Raw genomic sequence first — 22,236 nt, forward strand, 5'->3', positions numbered from 1 at the left:
GTCGCTAATCATCATCGATCGCTGATGAAACTGCTCGCATGCGGGCGGTCCGACAACCGTCCCGCGCACGCAACAACTTGGCAGCTCGTCGTCACCCTCGCCTTCTGTCCGTTTTTTTCATCCTCGGCAGGCAGGAGTGAGCGAATTTCTCTCTCTCTCTCTATCCCCCCCCCCCCCCCCCCCCCCCCCCCTGGACGGTGAACAAAAGGTAGGAGATGGATGCGGAGGAGGAGGACACGATTGCTGCTGCAAATGGCCCTGCTGTGCGTAATTGCTCACATGTATTACGCTTGGGAGAAAATGACAGGGTCTGTGGTGGCGAACGATCAGAACCTGAGGAATGCACGGCAATGCAAGGAGGTCCGTGGGATCTGGAGCGTGCTGTATGCAAAGCAGCAGTATAGATCGACGGACGGTCCACGCTTTCCCAACCTGTACAGGTCAAAGCAAGTTTGCCGTTGACTTTTGCGGAGAGACATCAGCATATTGCCACTCGGAGATGTCATGGAAGCGAGGAATCTCCACGCCATGGTGCAAATATGTGGTGGGCCAGCATGAAGCGGTTCACAGATCCGCTTTCACCTTTTAATGCTTCGTCGGTCATAAAATTCGCCCATTGGCTTGAGGCAAGCGACGTCAGCAAACCAGAGCACTCCCATTGGTTTGAGGGAGGTGACGTAATCAAGTGGGTCCATTGCCATTGGTTGGATAGAAGTGACGTCACTACCAGTTAAGAGCGTTAAAGGCTACTAGTGCAATAGCACTGGCAACGCATAATGATATGAGGTGTCCTTGTGAATTTTTTTATAGCGCGCTGACAAAGAAAAATCTCCACTTTCTCTCCTGTTCCGATTTTTGGCGCTCAGAAAACAAGAAAACATGAATCGATTTCAACCTGTCCAGAATTGTCTTTCCTTACCTGCAGTTTATCACTTACGTATAGTGGCGAATGGCTCTTTCTAATCGTCGTTTGGGCTCCGCGATAACGATTGCTTTCATCCGCAGCAGCATGGTTTGGTACTTTGTGGACATATCACTATCAGCATTCGGACGTTTCAGTGTGTGGCCTTGACCTCTTTCGACCTTTCCGAGTGTGGTTTTTCCAGCTCTAGAAAACAATGGACTGCGGCGATGGGACGGACTATTAATACGTAGCCTTGAAAAACGACACGCCACGCTGTCTGTAGTGACGGTACCTCTGCAGCTGCTGCGTCATATTCTTTACAAGGAGCTATGGGACCCATTAAGCCGAATGCCGAAGCTCGGGCTTGTCGCAGCGTATCAGGTTTCTTTGAAATCATTAAGGTCGTCAGTGGAGGGGGGGGACAGGGGAGGGATTTCCTCTGGCGTGTTACTTGGGGTGTAAATTTACTCCGAATTTTTCAAACACGATAGCAGTTGTGTCAGTGATGAAGCAGAAACCTGATTCCTGTATAGTTATAATGAAGAGCAGATTCTTGTAATAACGTGGCTTCTTTTTTCTCTTTACACTGCTGTCTTGTTTGAAGCAGTTGGTCGTTACATTTGGCAAATAACATAGAACTCCCGATGTTGCGTAACTTCGCTTACAACGAGATTAGAGTGCAACCAACCCTTAGCGCCGTCCTTCAGTCCACAATTATTCACAAGGAACTCATGAGGACGTAGGTCTGGTCGAGGTGGACACTGCGCGTGGTCCGCTTCCTACAAGCCTCAGAAGTGAACCGGTGAATCCGAAAGCAAAAAGAAAAAAAGAAAAAGAAAATAACGAGAGAAAGCGGGGGGACAGAAACGCGCCGTGCACCCGGTTGTGTGACACCCTGCCTCGCTCGACGAGAGGAGGCGAGGATGCTAATTGGAGAGCTGACGCGATGGGCGCTCGCTGGCCGCCGGTTGTATTGCCTCTCCCTCGGGCACCCTTCCAGCCTCTGCCGGACGTTCGCGTGCTGCTTCCTCCGGGGGACAATTATGCACACACACAGGTAGTAGGGGGGGTGCCGCCATTGGCATTCCGGCTACGGCGTGCCGACGATTCTGACGTCTTTCCCGGGGCTACTCTGTACTATCTCTCGCCGCCTGCACCACTGCGACGGTTCTTTATCATGCGCGCGGGCCGTAAGTTTTTACTCTGTCGTCATGTGCGGCGAAATTCGCCTGCGCGCTCCCCCCTGCAATTATAATGCGGCCCGGCCGTATAGTGTATTCAGGGAACGCGAGAGATCGCCTTCGCCTGTGCCTTTCGCAACCGGTACTCGAGTTCCCTCTCGCCTACACACACTCTCTCTCCCTCTCCCCCGGCTCAGCCGAAGAGAAGTGCTAATTGCAGCGCAGGGCGCAAGCCAAAGTATGCGCGCCCCGAGAGAAACGACAAATCTCCACTGATAATATTGACAGTGGTCGAATGGCCAGCGCTCTTTTGCAATCTTGGACACACTCTGGCTGAATGCGCGCAGCCGCGTAGAGTGCGGCAAGCACGGACGAACGCGAGCGTTTGGCTCGCATTCTTCGCGCAGATGAGCTTCCTGACAAGTACGCTGTACCCAGGTGCATACGACGGAGTCGTAAAAAGTATCCGCAAAGCGATTCCGCGTTATGTGCGGCTTGTCGCTTCTCAAAGCGCGTGTGCTCTGGACGACCGTGTTTCCGGGCATTGACCCTTTGAGTGCCTGGTCATTTACCTGCGGTCCTTTCGCCCAAGACACTAATGACCCTCTCTGTGTGCCCGTCCCTGACTATCCGGTACGCGGATGCTAGAGTTGGCGGTGGGAGACAGCGGCGAAAGGACCACTTGCCTGGCGAACTTGCAGAGGGAGAAGTACTGTACGCTCTTGTGTGTATCGCGTTAACTATGTTGCTGTTATCTCGGCGGTGCTTTCACGAACTAGCCCAGCAAAAAAGTTTTAGTCGGGTGGCTTCATCCAGTTTTTCAATCGAACTTCAAACACAGTCACGACATGGGTAGTGCGTATACGTGTAGAGGTTGAAAAGCAAAATGAGTGGGTCGATACAGGTGACGAAGCTTGATGCATACCGTTACGGTTGTCATGCACTTAAGCTCAATTGTTTGCTTGCTTCGCACATAGCTCTATATGCGACAAAGGCAGGACTTCACGAAGCATGCATCACGAAGGATCGCTGTGCGCTCGGCTTACAAATGCGTAGCATACCTGTGCGCACGGCGCGAGTTGATGTCATGTCGAAGCCTCGACCCCCTTTATTCGCGTTCTTTTTTTTTTTTCCTAGCGCGCTCACACTAAGTTACGAAGCTTTGCAGCAGCTGTATGTAGGAGGTCACTGCTTGCGTTGGAAGCCTCGCGCTTCGCTATTCGCATCAACCCAGGGCGGGGACGTGCGCCGGCGAACACCGCCAGGGGAGCCTAATCGTGGGGGGAAATCAAGGCGCCACTCAGTATCGCAACATCGTTCACGCCTCGGAAAAGGCGCGACACTGCCGCCAGCCGAATAGAAAGAAGCAGCGAAAGGAAAGAGGACACCCCTTCACTTCGGGGCTGGTCTACGTCCGGCTCTTCTATTTCGGTGCAGTGCGCGGAGAAAACAACACCCTGGCAATGGACGCGAAAGAAGTGGTGTCTCCTTCGACGAGTCCCACGCGAAATCATACACGTCGCAGCTGAAGAATGACGTACCTATGCAGGGGCTGGTATGAGAGGATGAACGATCCTGTCTACAGGTGTAGTGTGGCGCTCTTTTATCGTAACTTCAGGAACAACGGCGTTGAGCGGAATTACCGACATAGCCTAGCTACGATATATGCAGTTCAGAATGATTTGAGGCATGGGCGGGTTCAGTGCCCTCGAGCCGGGGTCTGTCAACGAGTCGTATTGACGAGCTTATAAATGCACCGTTATGTTCTCGTAGCATCTTAAAAAGAGGGGAAAAAATCAGTAATCGCTACCAAATAAGCAGCATTTGTGGCGCGGAAGGCGTGAGGACTATAGCGCACACTACCGCCTCTTTATCCGGAGTTGCGTTGCTTTCTGTAATTAGCTCTACAAAGGGGTTGGTATACATGAAATACCTCCGCGGATCCCACTGTGCGGGGTGATTCATTTTTTCCGTCCTTAAACGCAGACTAGGAGAGAAAGAGAAAGAGGAATAAAAAAAAAACATAACAGAGGGGCTTTATGCGTTTCGCGCAGAGATCGGGACGCGAGAGCGAGGTGATGCCCCCCCACTCGCCCCGCTCCTCTTCATCCCGCGCCCACTAGATGTCGTCCCGCGGAGCGTGACGGCGGAAGCCGGCTCGTTTGCGCTGATCACGGGCCGCGTACTACACGCTCAAAGAACGAGCATTAAAGAGAGGGGAAGAACGCGAAAGGGGGGGGGGGGGGTGTCCTTATCGCGCAACAGGGTGGAATCGTGGGAGCGCCGTCTTTTTAGTGGGCCCCCGAACTCGCTCGGGTGCGCTTAGTGGCTCGCGCGCTCCGGCGTTTCCGCCGCCGGGGGAACAATGCGGCAGCGGCGGTGTTCGCATCCTGCGGCAGCGGTGTCGGCGCACTCCATCTCTGTGTCCATCGCTCGTCACGAGCGGGGCATTGTGCGCGTGGCCGTCCTTTTCGGCACTTCCGCCGGACTGAGTCGGGGCAGGTACTGCACGCCCAGTGCTCGCGTCCTAGCTGCTGCTGCCCTTCTGCAGTCAGTGGAGGTGTTTCTACGCTCCAATTCTTCATGCCCACACTCGCAGCGCTAACGACGGCGGCGTTTGGTTTACTTCGTAAGAGCCCGAATTTCCTTTGTCGTTTCCTTCTTTGTCCTCCGGACGAAGGGATTGTTCGTGGATGCCCATGTGCATTATGTTTGAGCCTTATGTCGCCGCCATCCGATTGTTGGCTGGTCTGCCACGCTGAGTACGAGTCATTGCCCACGTATAGGCCTAGCAGCAACAATGGCTCTGCGCCGACGGTACATGCGGTCGGCAGATGGTGTCGAGCTGCATGTGGTGACTGTGCTCAGCGCATCTCGTGATGTAATGCCAATTTAAGCGTCCAGGGGGGCGGGGGGGGGGGGGGGGGGGCTGAGATTTTCCACTACCGTTTAGCGGAAAATCATCTCATAGAATTGAGAATTTTTACTCGGCGTCACTACTGCCACCGACTGAGCGCCGGGATTTCGGAGCGCATGTTGATCGAACTGACGCCTATACAACTGTCGATCACGTAATGATCGCACTTGGGTGGAGTGAAAGACTGATAAATCCTTTTCGCCTCACGCTGCCGACAATTCCGTGCTGAAGTTTAATTATTCGCGGCCCTGCTGCTGTGTTTCCAAGCCTGTGTCTTTACTTGTGGCCTTTCGCAAGTGCTTTACATGAGCGGCGAGCTATAGTAGCATCGCTACAAGCCCCGTCCGACAAAGCTCGTGCCTCAGGTGCCGTCACTTCAGCGCCCTTCGCAAACTGGGTCAGCATGTGCTGCGCACAGCGTGCCGTTCCCTCCTGCCGGCGAGAGCTCTTCTTCCAGTCGGTCATTAGGTCCCTATTACGGCGTCGTAAATCTCCGTCAGACACAACACACGGACGCGCCACACACGGAGAAACGTGCGTGCGAATCCGTTGGTCATTCAGCAGCCGCCGGCGTCAATGCGTCACGAAGGCCACGCTTAGCGCCTCGCCACTTCTCGGGCCATTCGCGGTGGTTCCCCCGTCCGCTGCGTTGGGCCACTGAGCGTGACCCGGTCCTTGCTCCGCGCTGTCTCGGGGGGTCTCCGACGGGATTCGTATACACGTCCCTGTCATGAATATGGCCCGTCGTAAATTCATATTCTCTTGTTTGATCAGTTCCTGCACTAGTGACCTTTCAGGTTGCGTCTTGGTCGACTCTTGCGCAATTTAAGGGTACAAATTTGAAAGAGCCACTAACGCTCATACTTGTACTGTAGCCGATGTACCTCATGCTTAGGAACGGGTGCTACACAACTATACGGGAAACACCGAAACAGAAGGGCACAGGACGAAGCGCTCATTTGCAACTGTTTCATTTGGCTCAAACATAATCTTTTAAAATGTACTCTGATGTCTTGAAAGAAAACTGTATTTAGAGGCAACTTCCAGGCTGTTCTCTCACTAAAGCCGCCCTGTGACCCGGGCCGCAAAACAATTTCTTTTAAAGTGAGAGCCGCCGCGGTGGCTAAGTGGTTATGGCGCTCGGCTGCTGACCCGAAAGACGCGGGTTCGATCCCGGCAGCGGTGGTCGAGTTTTGATGGAGTCCAAATGCTTGAGGCCCAAAACCAATCAAAACCAGAACCAATCTTTTCCAGTGAGTGCTATCGAGGTGCATTCTGTGTTCTTATATCTCTGTGCGTCCATATCTGTGTAGCGCCTGTTGAAAACGTCGACAGGGATTCTGGCGTGCCGCTGACGATGGACGTGTGGCTGTAAACGTCCCACTATTTTCCTCGAAAGAGTAGCAGACATGTGGTATGAGTGTAGTGACGTCGACTTTCGACTCCTGTGGTAATTCACATTTGGTTTTATATCGAGATACTGGTCCGAGTGGCCCTGTCGTGTTGGAAGGGTATATTTGTTAAAACTGTTTGGCGGCTCAGTTGGTAGGGATATATTTCAAATATAAAGCGTGTTCTGGGGCTTTCAGACATTAAGCTTTCAAAACACGGCAATCGAGGAAGTTATAAATAAGTGACGATGACAACGCCTCGATAGTAAGCTAGAGAGAAAAAAAAGCAGTGCTTTTCGAATAAAATAAAGATGCATGGAATAGCAAATGCGGAAACGAAATCGAATGACGACGGCATGAAAAAACGCGATCCTCAATATGTACACCGTTTGAGCCATGTACCGTGCGGCTTGTAGCGCATCGTTAGTGATCAAGATGTCCTGACGGTAGGAAGATTTTCGGCCCCAGCCCCCTCCAATGTGTAGGACTTCCACGAATGCTACGGGAGCCCCTACAGGAACCCCAGCCCCCGAATGCCACAGGAGCAAACCCCTGGGCTCTAAACTTTTGACATCGATTCCGGCGCGGCGGTCGAATTTCGATGGGAGGCGAAATTCTAGAGGCCCGTGCACTGTGCGATGCCAGTGCACGTTAAAGAACCCAAGGTGGTCGAAATTTCCGGAGCCCTTCACTGCGGCTTCTCTCATAGCCTGAGTCGCTTTGGGACGTTAAACCCCCACAAACCAAACTAAACTAAACTAAGCTAAACTTTTGACAATGACTGCACCGTTCACAACGACCGAAACAAGCGGCTGCATTGTACGGGTCCGTGCATAAAGGCATATTTGATTTACAGCTTCAAGGGTTCAACTGGTAGGAATTTCCCTAAGCGCTTTCTAACTCCCATCACGGCAGCGTCACGTGCTCGGATGGCGGCACGCTTTCTCGGCTGTCGCGCGTTTCTTTTTCTTTCTCTCTCTGCACTCCCGAGTGATAACGCGTTCGAAGAGAGTCCACATATGCTAGCGACCATGTGTATTCACTATACGCGGACCGAGGCGGTTCTGGCAGCATTCCCACAATACACCCTCGCGCCGGACGGGCGAACCGTTCGTTGCGCGCGGTTTTCACCACTCCTCTCTGAGGGCGGCAAGCAAGCGCAACAGCAGGCCAGTGAGTCTGCACGCGCGCGAGAGATAAGTGTTCCAAGAGTGCAGGCGATAGCGGCCGGAATGGCGTTGGCAGCGTTAGCGCGCCGATAGCCGTATCTGCGTCCTTGCGGGCCTCGCGGCGAAGGAGAGGTCACTGCTGGGAGAGGCTCAAAGATCACCTTTGACGACCGGCACAGCACGTCCGCCGCGCGCTGCGCAACGCCAACAAAGGATCGTTACAGCGACGACCGTTGGGCGGACGAACGGTGTTTCTCTTCCGCTAAACGCGCGCCATCGGTGCGACCGCCCGCTTGCAACTTCGAGGAATGACATGGCGCTGTAATGGCGGTGCCCGTTTTGTTTTCTAAATTGTTTTCTCTACTCGCGCCCCTGTGATCCCTTCTCTTGCCTGGCCCACTAGTTGTTGCATGCACGAGCGGGCAGGCGCCCCAGCCGACAAGCTACGGACTAACGGTTCGCGCGGCTGCGTAAGAGGAGGAAATAGACATTGACAGTTGCGGACGCCTAAGTGGACAGTTTGGAGGAGGAGCGGGGGGGTCACGGCAGCGAAGGTGGGCCTCATTTGCTCATGCAAAGAAGCAGGAAGTACCCCAGCATACTCGCAGCGACGCACACAATCATAGGCGCCGCAAAAGCAAGCAAGAGAGACAATATGCGGAACCTATAATGGGGTGCGCGGGGTATACGAAAGACTGCTTGAGCTCGTGCCAAGTGAATGCAAACAGCCGCTGCTTCAGTCGCCAGGCTTCTTCTTCCGCCGCATCTCTCCAGCGAGGGGGCAGCGTGTGTATATATATATATATATATATATATATATATATATATATATATATATATATATATATATATATATATATATATATATATATATATATATATATATATATATATATATATACGTAGATACGTAGTGCATACGCAGGAGTTACACACACACACACACACACACACACACACACACACACACACACACACACACACACATATATATATATATATATATATATATATATATATATATATATATATATATATATATATATATATATATATATATATATATATATATATATATATATATTAGCAGACAGGTTAAAGAAAATGAGGGGCCCGTTTGACAAATTTATGAAGGGAGCCAACAGTCACCGAAACCAAGGTGCATAGGGGAACGTTATTTTATTATTATTATTTTTTTTTTTTAATGTGTTATGCTTATCAGGGGGAGAATAATACTTAGATTAATAAATTGCTTAAAGAAAATTACTTATAAAGCAGCAGAAAAAACAACCATGCCGCCGGTGGGATCCGAACCCACGACCTCCGAATATCGCGTCCGGTGCTCTTACCAACTGAGCTACGGCGACGGCTGTCCAATCTGCTGCTCTCGTGGGTATTTATGTTTACTGCGTGTGAGCGAGCCTTGAGAGTGTTCACCAGCGCCACCCTCGACCATAGCGGCGGACGTAGCACGTCCTGTAATACCGCGAGCGTGACGTAGAACGTCATCTAACGGAGAGGGCGGAAACTGTGCGAGAGCCCTCTTATGCTACAGCCGTCGCCGTAGCTCAGTTGGTAAGAGCACCGGACGCGATATTCGGAGGTCGTGGGTTCGGATCCCACCGGCGGCATGGTTGTTTTTTTCTGCTGCTTTATAAGTAATTTTCTTTAAGCAATTTATTAATCTAAGTATTATTCTCCCCCTGATAAGCATAACACATTAAAAAAAAAAAAAAATAATAATAATAAAATAACGTTCCCCTATGCACCTTGGTTTCGGTGACTGTTGGCTCCCTTCATAAATTTGTCAAACGGGCCCCTCATTTTCTTTAACCTGTCTGCTAATAGCTTAACGAGGGTCTCGGTTCTGGCAGTCTTGATGCCATAGGTAGCATAAGAGGGCTCTCGCACAGTTTCCGCCCTCTCCGTTAGATGACGTTCTACGTCACGCTCGCGGTATTACAGGACGTGCTACGTCCGCCGCTATGGTCGAGGGTGGCGCTGGTGAACACTCTCAAGGCTCGCTCACACGCAGTAAACATAAATACCCACGAGAGCAGCAGATTGGACAGCCGTCGCCGTAGCTCAGTTGGTAAGAGCACCGGACGCGATATTCGGAGGTCGTGGGTTCGGATCCCACCGGCGGCATGGTTGTTTTTTCTGCTGCTTTATAAGTAATTTTCTTTAAGCAATTTATTAATCTAAGTATTATTCTCCCCCTGATAAGCATAACACATTAAAAAAAAAATAATAATAATAAAATAACGTTCCCTATGCACCTTGGTTTCGGTGACTGTTGGCTCCCTTCATAAATATATATATATATATATATACGTAGATACGTAGTGCATACGGAGGAGTTACGTCGTTCCAAAAAAGAACCACGCGCGCTGCGCAGGCGCGCGAAACGGTCAGAGGCAGCTCTCGCCGCGTGCCTAACCCACATTCGCGCAGGGACCCCCCCCCCCCTCGTTCTTCTCTTCGAGCGAGAGTCTGAGGCGGCCGAGGCCTTGACTCGACGGCGAGGCCAAGTACGGAGAGGCGCAGCCATAGCTCACCAGCGGTCTGCGGAGCTTCGCGAGATTTGCATGCCATTAGCATGCGGCTTGGGCAGCCGCCGGGGTATCTCTATAGGGCGATCGCGTCTTTCGAGGTTGCATCCTCGCTGTGGCTGCTACCAGCGTGCATGCATGCTGGGCCGGCCGGTTGCCGCTGTCCCGGAAGCCGCTGGCGATTTGGGACGGCGCCTCGGCCGATGTCTCTCGTCACTCGCCCGTTTGCATTGTGCTTGCTGCGCTACAGCTGTCGTCGCACTGTTGTTTCGCGAACACTGCTGGATTCTCTACACTGATAAGCGCGCGAACGTAACAGTTGTATACCACCTGATAACGTTCGGAAATTGATCCGATCTCTTCCTGATCGCACAACGGTCGGTGTTTCGTGCTTTCTTGGTTGCCGCGGTAAGCGAATGAGTGTGTGCGAGAGAGAGAGTGAGAAAGTGAGTGCATGCGCGTGCCTGGAGGACGCCTTGTTTAAGCATATCCGTGAATGTTAATCCATTAATTACTTGGCATGTTCCAATTTGCTTTTTAATTATATTCGGATTAACTTAAGAATCATTTTGAATTTAATAGGTTGAACCGTCATGTGTGTATTTATTATTAAAGGTCTCTGCGAAACACGTAATTTGTGAAAGGCACGCTGAATGTAACGATGTCAAGAATGTCTTTCTGTTTGTCACGACGCCCAGGCCTCTTACCCAAAGGAAGGGAAATATAACCTCATCACTCTCAACGGAAAGGAACATATCCCTATCGGAAAACGCGACAGAAATTTTCTGTTGTCGCAACAGATTTTCATGTTGCACTTTGGGAAGTTCGCAACAGAAATTCTTGTAGTAACAACAGGATTTTCTGATGCATTCAGCAGGCTCCTGTCGTAACGAGATAGGTAGTTCAGTCGCAAGAAAAGTCAACTTCGCAATATTGCAGAAAAATCTTTTGTAACGGCTTTGATCGGGATCGGCTTTGTCGTATTTTTCGAGTGGGGTGTTTTAACTCCGTTGTTTGTAGGAGAAGCTGCCCTGCATGCTCCACATGCAGATAAGTGTCTCTGTGCGACACCGCAGAATATGCTTGTTGCGGTTCTCTCCAGGACAATAGCAGCGAAGCTAATCTGCTGCGAACGCTGCGTGGATGCGCCCTGGGCGAGAGCAAGTTTCGTTCACTTGTTTACGAACAGCGGGGTCTAGCGACCGAATAAAGAAGCGCCAATGTCAGCTGCGCGGCAAACATCTCCCGATGAGGAAAGGTCACACATTCTTCGGCTTTGCCAACCCTTTTCCGAACCGGTCATCTCTATTGTTTGCTAAACAATGCGGCGATCGGTACGCGTGGAGGCTGTGCTACCCTTCCGTCCGTTCTTATCATCTCGTTGAAAGTGGTAGCAGGCAAACCTTCGGCTGGCTGCCAGTGGGCGTACGGTAAACATTTTAGTGTTCTATCGGGCTTCACACAAAATCAGGCACTCTGCGTGCCCTTCAAACGATGTTATCGCTTTATCAGTTCAGTGAATAGCCGTGCGGAGTGCTTATTTGCATGCTTCATTCACGGGTGTCGTTTTCAATATACAGGCGAGGGGGAAAAATAATCTATTGTCTTTAAGAGTGTGGGATTGGCATCCAAGGGATGGAAAACAGCCGAGAGTGGCAGAGAGTCAAGTGAAGGTATCAGATTATTAAGTTTTGCTGAGTTAGTGCGGCTGGCACTCACGCAGGACGGGGTGAATCGCAGATCATTGGTGCGGCTTTTGTCCTACAGTATACGTAACCTGGCGAATGATGATGAGGTATTCCAGATTTGAACTCATTGCACGCATTGCAGTGTAGCACTGTTTGCACCACGATGATTTCTCCAAGACTGCTAGGATTGAAGCTCAAAACCAGAAAGCTTATCCGATAGACCGGCGTATACCGCACGTGCTGTCGTGGTTTTTATGGCACGCGGCCAGGCGGCTGTCTTGTCCTCCATACGGGACAGCTCGCGCTCACTCTTGCCTGCGCTGCTTGCGGGGCGGGGGGGGGGGGGGGGGGGGGGGGGGGGGAGGAGAGCGCGATATGTGCTGCTATTATGTATTACCGTGGGAGCCCGTCCGTGGGACGGCCTGGTAGTGGGATGGGGGGTCCCCGGCCAGGTGAAGCGGCGCTAATGCGTTCTGGTTTTCGTTTTCGAAGCCTCGTCGTGTGATCAACTCGCCCGCGACGATTAAGGTCACCCGAGGCGCGCTAGCACGCCACTCTCGCGGCAGCTGCTTGATTGCCGCGCACTTCGGTGGCGGCGGCACGCGCGCGCTCTTGGCGGCCGGCTAATTGGGGCCCCCTTAATGGAAAAGAAAGTTTTTCGTCCCCCCCCCCCCCCCCCCCCTCCACTCGCCGTCATCTCCGCCGAGATAATGGAATAAGAAAAAGGAGGACAAACAATGCACAAGCGCGCCGAAAGTTGGAAAGCGGCCAACGTTGGGGGAGACGCGCTTCCGCGTCTGGGGACCGGCTGGCGACAAGTGGCTGACTTATTTCTTTGCCGGCCGCCGACTGCTGTGTCTTCGCGCGCGCCGCGCGTGGCGGCGTCTCGCGGCAAGTGGTGTCTGTTCTCTCATTGCAGTGAAGCTGTCAGAGTGCCGTTACTCGAAGGATAGCATAGAACACTAGATTAGCTGGTATGAGGACAACATGGTAAGTCTCGAACAGTAATTCGGAAACCGCGGTGCTGCTGTGGATTCTTGTGTTGTGCTGAAATAGGCGCAGGTACAACAATGTTTTCGCCTTGGCTCCCTTCATTTAGCGTCCTTGATTCAGCAGGTATTACAGGTCTACAACGGACGGTCTGCTATTCGATCTATGCAGAATGAACTAAATACGATATCCTGTGTGCGTTGTTCTCAGTTCATCAAAAAATCGTTGCAAAAAAAGAAAGAATAAATTAAGGCTGATGAAAAATAAGCAAGGTAAAGTTGATTATCTACAAGTAAATAGAAACGAGGCAATTGAAGCAAGCGCACTTCGATCATAGTAAGTTAATAAATAGTATAGAGGCCTCTGTAATCCGAAACTATGGCAAGGAAACGAAAATGTTGCACGCAAACAATAAGCGCATTCACCCTACGTGAGGAGATACGTGAGGAGATGGGTTCCTTCACCGCGTGATAATAGAGATGCCGGCACGCCTTCCGACTTAAGTTTGAGTTATCAGCGATGAGAAGCCACTTCAGCATCATTTGCGCTGAGTGCTGTCGCTCACAAGCACCCGTGCTGTAACACGTTTTCGGCGGTAAACTGCTGCCGCTGGAGGTTATATTGACGAATGGGCGCCGCTGGAACACCTCCGTCCTCGCCCCTAGTTTTCCTTTTCTTTTTCTTTCTTTTTTTCGGACGGCAGAACGTGGTACTATTATCATGGGCGTTACAAGGCCGTGGATCGCGTTTCCGGGGTTGGCGCGTACCTTGACTAATCTATCTCACTCGTGCACTGTGAGCGCACTAATGCGACTTAGCGTACGTAATATGGGTTCGTACGTAATATGGGTGTAATGAGCCCTTCCACGTGTCTGGCAGCGGAACGTGCGAATTGTACGGTGTTTTTTTTTTCATCTTTTTTTCCCCTTTCCAGGTGCACTGGTGCTGACGGATCGTGACACGCTGTCAGATGACGGTGTTCAGTGCACCTAATGGACTTTATACCGGAAAATTGCTGGTTTTCCCGCACAAATTACGCTTCAGCCACCGTCGAACACAGCACGGCAGCCTGATGTAATGCTGCATTGTAACGCCCTTTCTGTGCTTCCGCATTTGTTGCGCAAATGATGTTTAGTTGGAATCATGGCCGCTATTTTGTTACGCTTAGTAGTGAGCAGGCAACTGTTTCAAGGAAAATCGTAGTTGGCAACGTATCGTGGCTTCTTAGCTAAGCAGCGAATAGTCGCTGGTACTCACCGCTTGGTAGTTAGTTGCCAGGTTATTGTGTTAGTTAACTTCGCGCGCTGACTGGGTGCGTGCTTTGGCGGCAATTAATTCGTAAATATCGCGCTTGTTTTGTTAAGCCTGTATACGACGTACGAGATAATTACTTTATCGTCCAAAGCATAAATTTGTCTTGCTGCCAGTTTCGTTTAGATTTTGAGATAGCTTGCACGCGCTAGCACCGGAAAGCAAATTACTCAATCACAACTCAATATCCTGGCTGACGCTTAAGGTGTTGTGATCTCACGGTTATTTGAGCTCGATTGCACTCGCGTCCGGGGACCACGTTAATGGTTTTGTGTGCAGAAGCGCTTTCCTCGTAGGGCTGGGCTCCAGGAGCTGATTTCCCACCGACATTGTACTCGCTGATATTAAGAAAAAGGCGTAGATATCAAGTCATGAATGCACACGGAAGATTGTAGTTCAAGCATAAATGCGGGAGTTTTTTTTTATTTTAAATGTTGGTACCGCGCAAACACAGAAAAAGAAGTCACGATGTGCGGAGGGCTGTTCTGAAGGCAACTTGAATATATAGCATACAGCTAACGAAACAGCATTTGGTTGGAAGTGATATGCTTTATAAAGGATGCAGGCGTTCATGCACCTTCCGCTTCTGAGATTCGGAAACCTTGTTGCGCTCACAGGGGTCGTGGGTCGGATGTATATTCGTGTGGATCGTGAGGGCCATTTGAAAAGTTATCTCATTTCTCTCCAGGAACTTGCGGAGCCACACATCCACCAGGCGCTCACACAAGACACAGCCATACCTATCTGGTTGTGTGTCGCGAGTGCTGGAGAACAGAGCAGTTGTGAAAGCTTTCCGTTGGTGGCGAGAAAAGTGCCCTTCAAGGCCGGATGTGCAGCGGCCACCAGCTTCCATACACTTCTGAAAGGCCGCCGAAGTTACAGCGCGAGGGCGTTGTCCCTCCGCGTTTCTCGAGATGCTAAACCATTCTCGATGGTACGACGTCCGAGCTTTGTGGCTGTCTTTCCGTGCGTGGAGCAGCCGCCTTTATTAGCATTCACCGGCGCGCAGCTGCATCAGATGGGGGACCCCGGTGAATAGTAAGTGCGGCTAGACGGGGTGCTGCCTGCGGCGATTCCTGGAAGCCGTGCGCGTGCGCGGCGACCAGGGGCAGGGAATAACGTACGGCTCCCTCGCCCTCTAAAACATTGTGCCGCCGCTAGCCATCACCGGGACCCGCGCGGGGGGCGGCTGGAGAATACGCGCGCCCGTCAAAGGAGCGGGAGCCGGCAGCCAGCTGCTGCTCCTTTCAGCTCTCCATGAAGACTGGCTGCTCGGAGCGGCGGGGACCGCTTTCGAGGAAAGGGTGGCGTGATCGCTCTAAGCTCCTTTCCATTGCTGCCCCGCTCGGTCTTCGGCGCGCGACCGCGTCGTTGGTGCCCGCCGCTGTTAAGGGTGGAGTCCTTGGGCCCGCGGCTCGGGTCGCCTCCGCGTGTTGCGAGGCGATGATGAGTACTGAGGCTGCTACAAGGAATCGGTATTCCTCAAGTCCAGCGCCTGGCACCGAAGCGAAGGCACACGCGCGTTTTTCGCGAAGCCGGTTGACTCGCGTTCTCGGAGAGGTCCAAATGCTGAAGCTTTGAAACCTTCCATGCAGATCGTGTGCCTGGATCTGCCCATTGGGCAGCCGCGCCGCGCATTTCACATACGGCTACGCCGTCACGCCATGGTAGTGGCGTTTAGGGTACCGATTTCTGTGTAGCGCTCAAAGCAGGGAAGAATTCTTGAATAGAGCAGCAGATGCTAGGTCCCAAGCGAGAAGCTCGGCCATGGATTAGCTTTGCCGAGTTCGTGCCTACTTAATAAATGGCGATGCGCGCGTGCATTTTCCAGCTGCAATCGCTAGTCGTAAAGACAACGACAATGAAACACATTTCTTAACTCATTGGCGAACCCAGAACACTTGGAAGCCAGCGACTCATCGCAATAAAGGCCGAAAGAACTGGGATGGCTTTTGCACAGCGTTGGCGGGACCGGACACCAGTGATCCGCTCGCGGGGCACATTTGGCTGACTGAAGATGATGGCTTAATTCTTTCTCAATCATACCTCAGTATTTTGAGGCACACGTATTTTGGCTGAAATAAACAAACGCCCCCGGCGTGCGCTTGAGATCGGGGTGGGCGGGGCGGTACGTAATCCTCTACCAGAGCTACTGGTACACGGGCTCATCCTCACGGCACGGTTGAGGTGTCCAAGGAGAAATGAGACGGCTACTGCGCCAGTTGCTTTCCTCAAAACTCATTAATTCTAATTAATTCCTTGTGTCTGGGTAGTGTACTGCGCGACCAAGAAAGCGTGCTTGCACATAGGGCGACAAAATCTTGCCACACGTATGCTCGCTGAATCGATCAACCAGATTGTCTCGGAATAATCTCTCGCTTCGAGAACGTTTTTCTCGGTTGCTTAAAATTCAACTTTAGCTTTCGGTTGCAGTACTGAAGTTCGCGCCTGTGAGTACGACTCACTGAGTTGTATACAAACAACCCTGTTTATCTCCACTGTGTCCGACTGCGCGCGAGGTCAGACTCCGACCTCACAGCTGCTATCCGCGGACTGGATGCGGGGTCACGGTGCACCAAGTGGCACAAGCGGGTGCAAAATCTGGCGCTTATACCACGAAAATGACTGCAGATGATGTTTGTTTGCGCTGCGTGCAGCGAGGCTCTACAGTCGGGGTGACACTGGTCACATTCTACTGTCATCTGTCCCGAACAGTGACAGCAGCTGCGCAAGATCCGGGCCAAGACGCGGGTCGCTGCCCCCCGCTGCTCCACAGGCGCCGGCGGACGAACGACCGCTTCAAGAAGAGCCGCTTCCCGGGTCTCCACCCGAAACACGCCTCTGCCTCGGAAAGGGCGTGATCGCCGTTTCTTACCTGCTCCGGAGCAGATGGTGCAATCCTCTCTCCGCGCAGTCGGCGACGCCGGTGGCCACCACCTCGCCAAGTCACAACAAAAGCCCACCACCGCACGGTGGAAGAAATCAACACCGTCGGAGTCGGCGGATAATTTTCAGCACCAAAGTTGCACTGAGCGGGGAAAACCGGGAGCCTTTCTACAGAGTGTTCCCTGGGACGGAGCGGGTAATCCTGACGACGGTGCAGCCGGCCACTCCACCTGGGTGCAGAGAAGACGCACGCTGCAGCCGAGCGGTCGACGGGGAAAAAAAGCCAACCACGGCGGGACAGGCACACAGTCAGCTCTCGCTCGCCACGGCAGCAGCCGCCGATGTGTTGCCGGTGCGGCGCTCTCAAGTTTGCAGCAGCAGCAGCCGAGAGGGAAGCCGTGCGGCGTGGGAGAGAAGAGAAGGGAGGGGAGAGGGGGATCGACGACTTCGCCCGTTTTTCCACTTCCTCCTCCGACACGTCGGCCGCCGGCTTGTCTAGCCCGGAGCGACTCCTCCTCAACCCTGCATATCGCGAAGCCTGTATTTCTCCCTCTCTCACCGTGTCCTCCTTCTCCTGGCTTCTTCCTCTTCCTCCTCTCGCCTCTCCTCAGCCTCTCCGTGCTCTTGCTGTCTAGGAGTGAGTTCGCTGCGCGGATGATGCGGAACAACGCCCGACTTTTCAACCTAAACGGGCCGTGCTGCCTCGGCGCGTCTTCCACCCCTCCCCAGGCACACACACCAGCTCCCTCCGGCACTCTGGGGCTGTGTTCTTGTTTCGCACAAAGCCGCCGCTTACTAGCGTTTCCTTTCCTTTGTTTGCTGCCCAATTTCCGCTACTCGCGCAGCCTGCCTGCCGCTCGGGTCGTCCCGATCGTGGCTTCTCCGCTCTTCACGCTTCCGCGGAGTCGCTTCTGTTTTGTTGTTTTTCTTTATCCTCCATGCGGCGCTCCTCGAGATTAGCCGATGCATGGCTCTTTAGAGCTGTCTCATTTTGTGAAAACGTGTGCAGGATAAAAACGAAAAAAGCGTACCCCACGCCTGACGTCTAATAACCATGAACTATATATGTTTTGCAGCGCAGCTACTTTTACAGCTTGCAGAGCTTGGAGTGTAGAGGGATACTAGAGAGTTTTAGCATAGCGGAGACGTGTAGCGAGGACGTATACACCGGATTACCGAACGCCACCTGCGCACGCGCAGTGGCAGGGGCGGGGCTAATCCGGGCTACTGGGCGTGCACAAACGGCGTCCGGTAATCCGGCATACGTCTATGCTAGTAGTTTTCTGCTATGATAAAACTCCCAGATCGACAGCGTTGCTGGCTTGGATGTTTGCGTGTAGGTCGGAAAAGAGACGCAGTGATAGAGGAAACCTTATGGTGCGCTGGCCATGCCATAATGTTCGAGCGTTATGTATTTGGCAGTGATAACTGTCTTGTTGATAACTCCCTCGGCGTTATCAACACCGTTTTTTTTTACTTTCTTGTCGAAATGAAGTCATTCTCCCTATCTCTCGATAAGCGATCAAGAAAGAAGCCTGTACTGCTTTTGCTTGTGACAAAATGTGCGCGTCTGTTGTGAGCTGAGGCTAATCAAAAGGATCATTTTGCGTGCGCTTTAACTTGACATATGCCGATCAGTGTTTTGTTTTTTTTTTCCAGTGGATACGGGTAGGAGCCATCGGTAGTGTCACATCTACAGTGCTCACATATGCCAACATAGTCGTTGCAAACATATGGGGCAGTTTCTCGATTGCGAGGAGCCCACGAGGAATCAGATCACGGAAGATGCCCGAGGTTTCGCCTTGGCATTGGAAGCAAAGTGCCTACTGTGATCAGCCTTCAGCAGATATGAGCGTTCGGATAAAAAGTGCGACTAAAGTTTACGTGCAGACACCTATATGCGAATAATGAACCTGGGATTAGTTCCTTCAGACAGGGCCGCCTCGGCATTTAAATAAACGACACGGCGGAAATACGCCCCCCCCCCCAAAAAAAAAGAAAGAAAGAATATAGCGTAGCGGAAAGGAGACTTATTGCCTGCCCTCTTAACGCGTACCGTAATCGTGTGACCTGGGTCAAGGTCTCGCTCATTAGCACGCTTGGTAATGTGGCCCTCACGATCGTTCAGGCACGCAAGCCTAATTTTGGTGATGCAACGAAAGACATCTGAGATAACAAATTGGCTTCCATACACACAAAAAAGCAATTGCAATCTTTCGAGCTGTCCAAGAGGGAATGTAATGGAAAACGAAGGAATAAAAATGAAAGAACCCTATTTTGCATCATCGATAGCTTGATTACACAAGGCTTACTTTTTCTCCCTGTTTTTTTTTTATACTTGGATATACTAGAAAGGCCGCGGTATGGTGTATCGGCACACAGCTCACGGGCTGAATTGAGCCGGTCAGCAACGGAGCAATGCCGCCTTGGGGTCGATATACTAAGCACGTACGATGCCGCATTCATACCTGTACGTGTCAACTCGGGAGGTTAAGATTTATTGCATCGAATGACTGTCTCGCTGATTGATTGATTGCATGAATGAATGAATGATTTATTTATTTATTTATTTATTTATTTATTTATTTATTTATTTATTTATTTATTTATTTATTTATTTATTTATTGCAAGTATGTGACGTATCGAACTTCTTGTTCGCATGTGCATGTGCTATTAAAAGGATATGGAAGTTGGTATTAGCAAAGGTGTAAAAAATAACAATTTCACGCCCTTATTTTGCAGCCTAATTGTGATTGTGCGAGTTACACAGTGCACCAATAAATCTAGACCATCATTCTTTGGATTCAAGTTAACCGTTTTCGACAGAGTCGCCTTCAATTTACTTTTCACGGCGGGTGTACACGTTAATCAGGGTGTAGGTACCCACCATGGTGGCTATGTCGTTCGTCTCCTGAGGCCAAGATAGCACCGATTCCCGGCCGTTACGGTCACATTTCGACGGAGGCCCAGCGCAAGAATTCCCTCGTGCTGTGCGATATCAATGCGCATGAGAGCCGAAATTATTCCGGAGCCTTCCACTACGGCGTCTCTCATATAGTCATATCTCATACAGCTTTCGGGCAGCAAACACCAGATACCATACAATACAATAGCATACCGTACCATATCATACGCCACCATCCCTTATCGTACCATACCATACCGTACCATACCTTACCTCATGACACAGTACCATACCATACCATACCACACACCACCATTCCTTATCGTATGATACCACACAATACCATACCGTACCATACCTTACCTTAAGACACAGTACCATACCATACCACACACCACCATCCCTTATCGTATCATACCACACAATACCATACCGTACCATACCGCACAGTACCGGACCGTACCATACCCTACCACACGAAACAGTACCATACAGTACCACACACCGCCATCACTTACCATTCTGTACCATACACCACCGTACCTTACCATACCATACAGTACCACACCACGCCGAGTGCGCAGATATTGGCACAACAGCACTATTCGAATAGCGAATGCTACCGCGATTAGCCTCAAAGGCGACTGCGGTATCAGCCACGCGTCCATCGCCTCGGCGACCGATGTTTGCCGCCTTCACCCCTCGGATCTGTCCCGCAAAGTGCACGGCGGTCCGGGGTCGCGACAGCCATTAATCAGCCCAAGCGGAACGGCACCGTGTGTCTCTGCGGGCACGCTGGCGGCATCGGTGGCGGAGGCGACAAGAACTCAATTTGCGTCACGTGCAGGCCGCGGCGACAGAGAGGAGACGCGTAGGACGTGGTGTCTGCCTGTACGGCGCCCATGCGTACGAGCAGCGCGCGCGATTGTCTGTGTACACGCACAGTCGCTGCCGATTCTAATTAATGGGGCCCGCGAAAAAGCGCCCGGGGATCGGCCGGACGACGCTGCTGCTTCGGCGCGCTTTGTGGCGGCGCCGGAACCGCCGAGATTGACGACCGCCGCTGCTGCGCCGGAGTCTGATTTCGATCTGTAATTAAGTCCTTGCTTGTTTCTCGCCGTTGTCGCCGGTCTCTTCGTGGCTGTACCGGCATTATTTGCTAATTGAAGTCGACGAAGCCGTATTAATGGTCGCCGCGGCAAATGGGGCCTGTTTCGACCGCCGCGTACGTGTATCGGCGCTTGCATGCATGGGCTGGCTGACCCGGCGGCTGACTCCGTGGAGTTTGTATACCTCTGCGTTAACGCCGTTTCTTTTATTTGTCCCTTCCGCGTTTGGCTTGGACGCGAACTGCACGTGCATGGGCGCGGTGCTTGTGCGTGCGTATGCGTGACGGTTCCTTCGTACACGTGCTCAAATTTTCGCACACGCACACTACACACACTTTTGTTCAATTTAGTGTACAGCCTTATACATAGCTGATAATGTGTTGTGCACTTGATGTACGTCTTGCGCTTTGCTTAATTGTATAAATGAGATGCGCGTATTTTCTGTAGTTCTTGTTTTCGGTGCTTATGAGCACTGGACTCATATTCTTTTCGGTGTAGTGCTTTACTGCTCACCTTTTTTTTTCTTTATGTATTGCTCTTATTACCTAGCGAGTAAGGAGAAAGAAGGAAGGGACTTTGGCTCCGCTTAAGGATGCCGACCTTTCCTTCAAAAAATACCAAAAAATGAAAGGAACGCAAACACACTGGCACGTACACCGCAACTTGATGAGCTCGATGACAGGAAGATGGATGGACGCTGTGTGCCATAAGGGGCCATAGCGAGGTAATTACCGGTTATGCCAAAATGAAACATTGTCCGTCGCCGAACGCGGTCGGTCTCGATTGTGAAACAACTGTTTCGACATACGTGCCCGCCGGAATGTATGGAAGCGCCCCGTATACAAACCGGCCTCGCGTCCACGAGGGTGTTTCCCAACACTGCTCGCGAGCTTCCAATCTGTCGGTCTCCGCGGGCCAAGCCCAGGGCTATGTGTGCATACGCTATGCCTTCGTCGTCGTTCGTCCTGCCTTGAGGCCGCCGCACCGAAGCGCCTTGGAGCGCAGTGTCGATCTCGTTGGAGAAGTGCTGCGCCGATTGCCATTACACTTGCTGCAATTAAACGATGAGCGAAATTGCTGGCACTTAAGGCTGCATAAGTGGTATTTGTTCCTCTAACTTCTGATGTTGGGATGCGCGAAAGCGTTGCTCATTAAATATTCAATCATTATTATATGAACCAAAGCGATGTTCGTATTGTACTGTATACCTATAGTCGGATACAACTTAAGTC

The 22,236-nt window shown here is 51.6% G+C and overlaps 1 protein-coding gene across 1 annotated transcript in view; it reads right to left on the reverse strand.

Moving 5' to 3' along the window:
* Positions 1–17,328, reverse strand: part of LOC144093545 (semaphorin-5A-like) — a 95,932-nt gene extending 78,604 nt beyond the window's left edge. The window contains exon 1 of the mRNA XM_077627071.1: positions 16,979–17,328. The gene's annotated coding sequence lies outside the window, so the exon portion shown is untranslated. The remainder of the gene's footprint in view (positions 1–16,978) is intronic.
* Between the last annotated feature and the right edge of the window lie 4,908 nt (positions 17,329–22,236).

The sequence above is a fragment of the Amblyomma americanum genome, chromosome 6, assembly GCF_052857255.1.
Source record: "Amblyomma americanum isolate KBUSLIRL-KWMA chromosome 6, ASM5285725v1, whole genome shotgun sequence".
Classification (NCBI taxonomy): domain Eukaryota; kingdom Metazoa; phylum Arthropoda; class Arachnida; order Ixodida; family Ixodidae; genus Amblyomma; species Amblyomma americanum.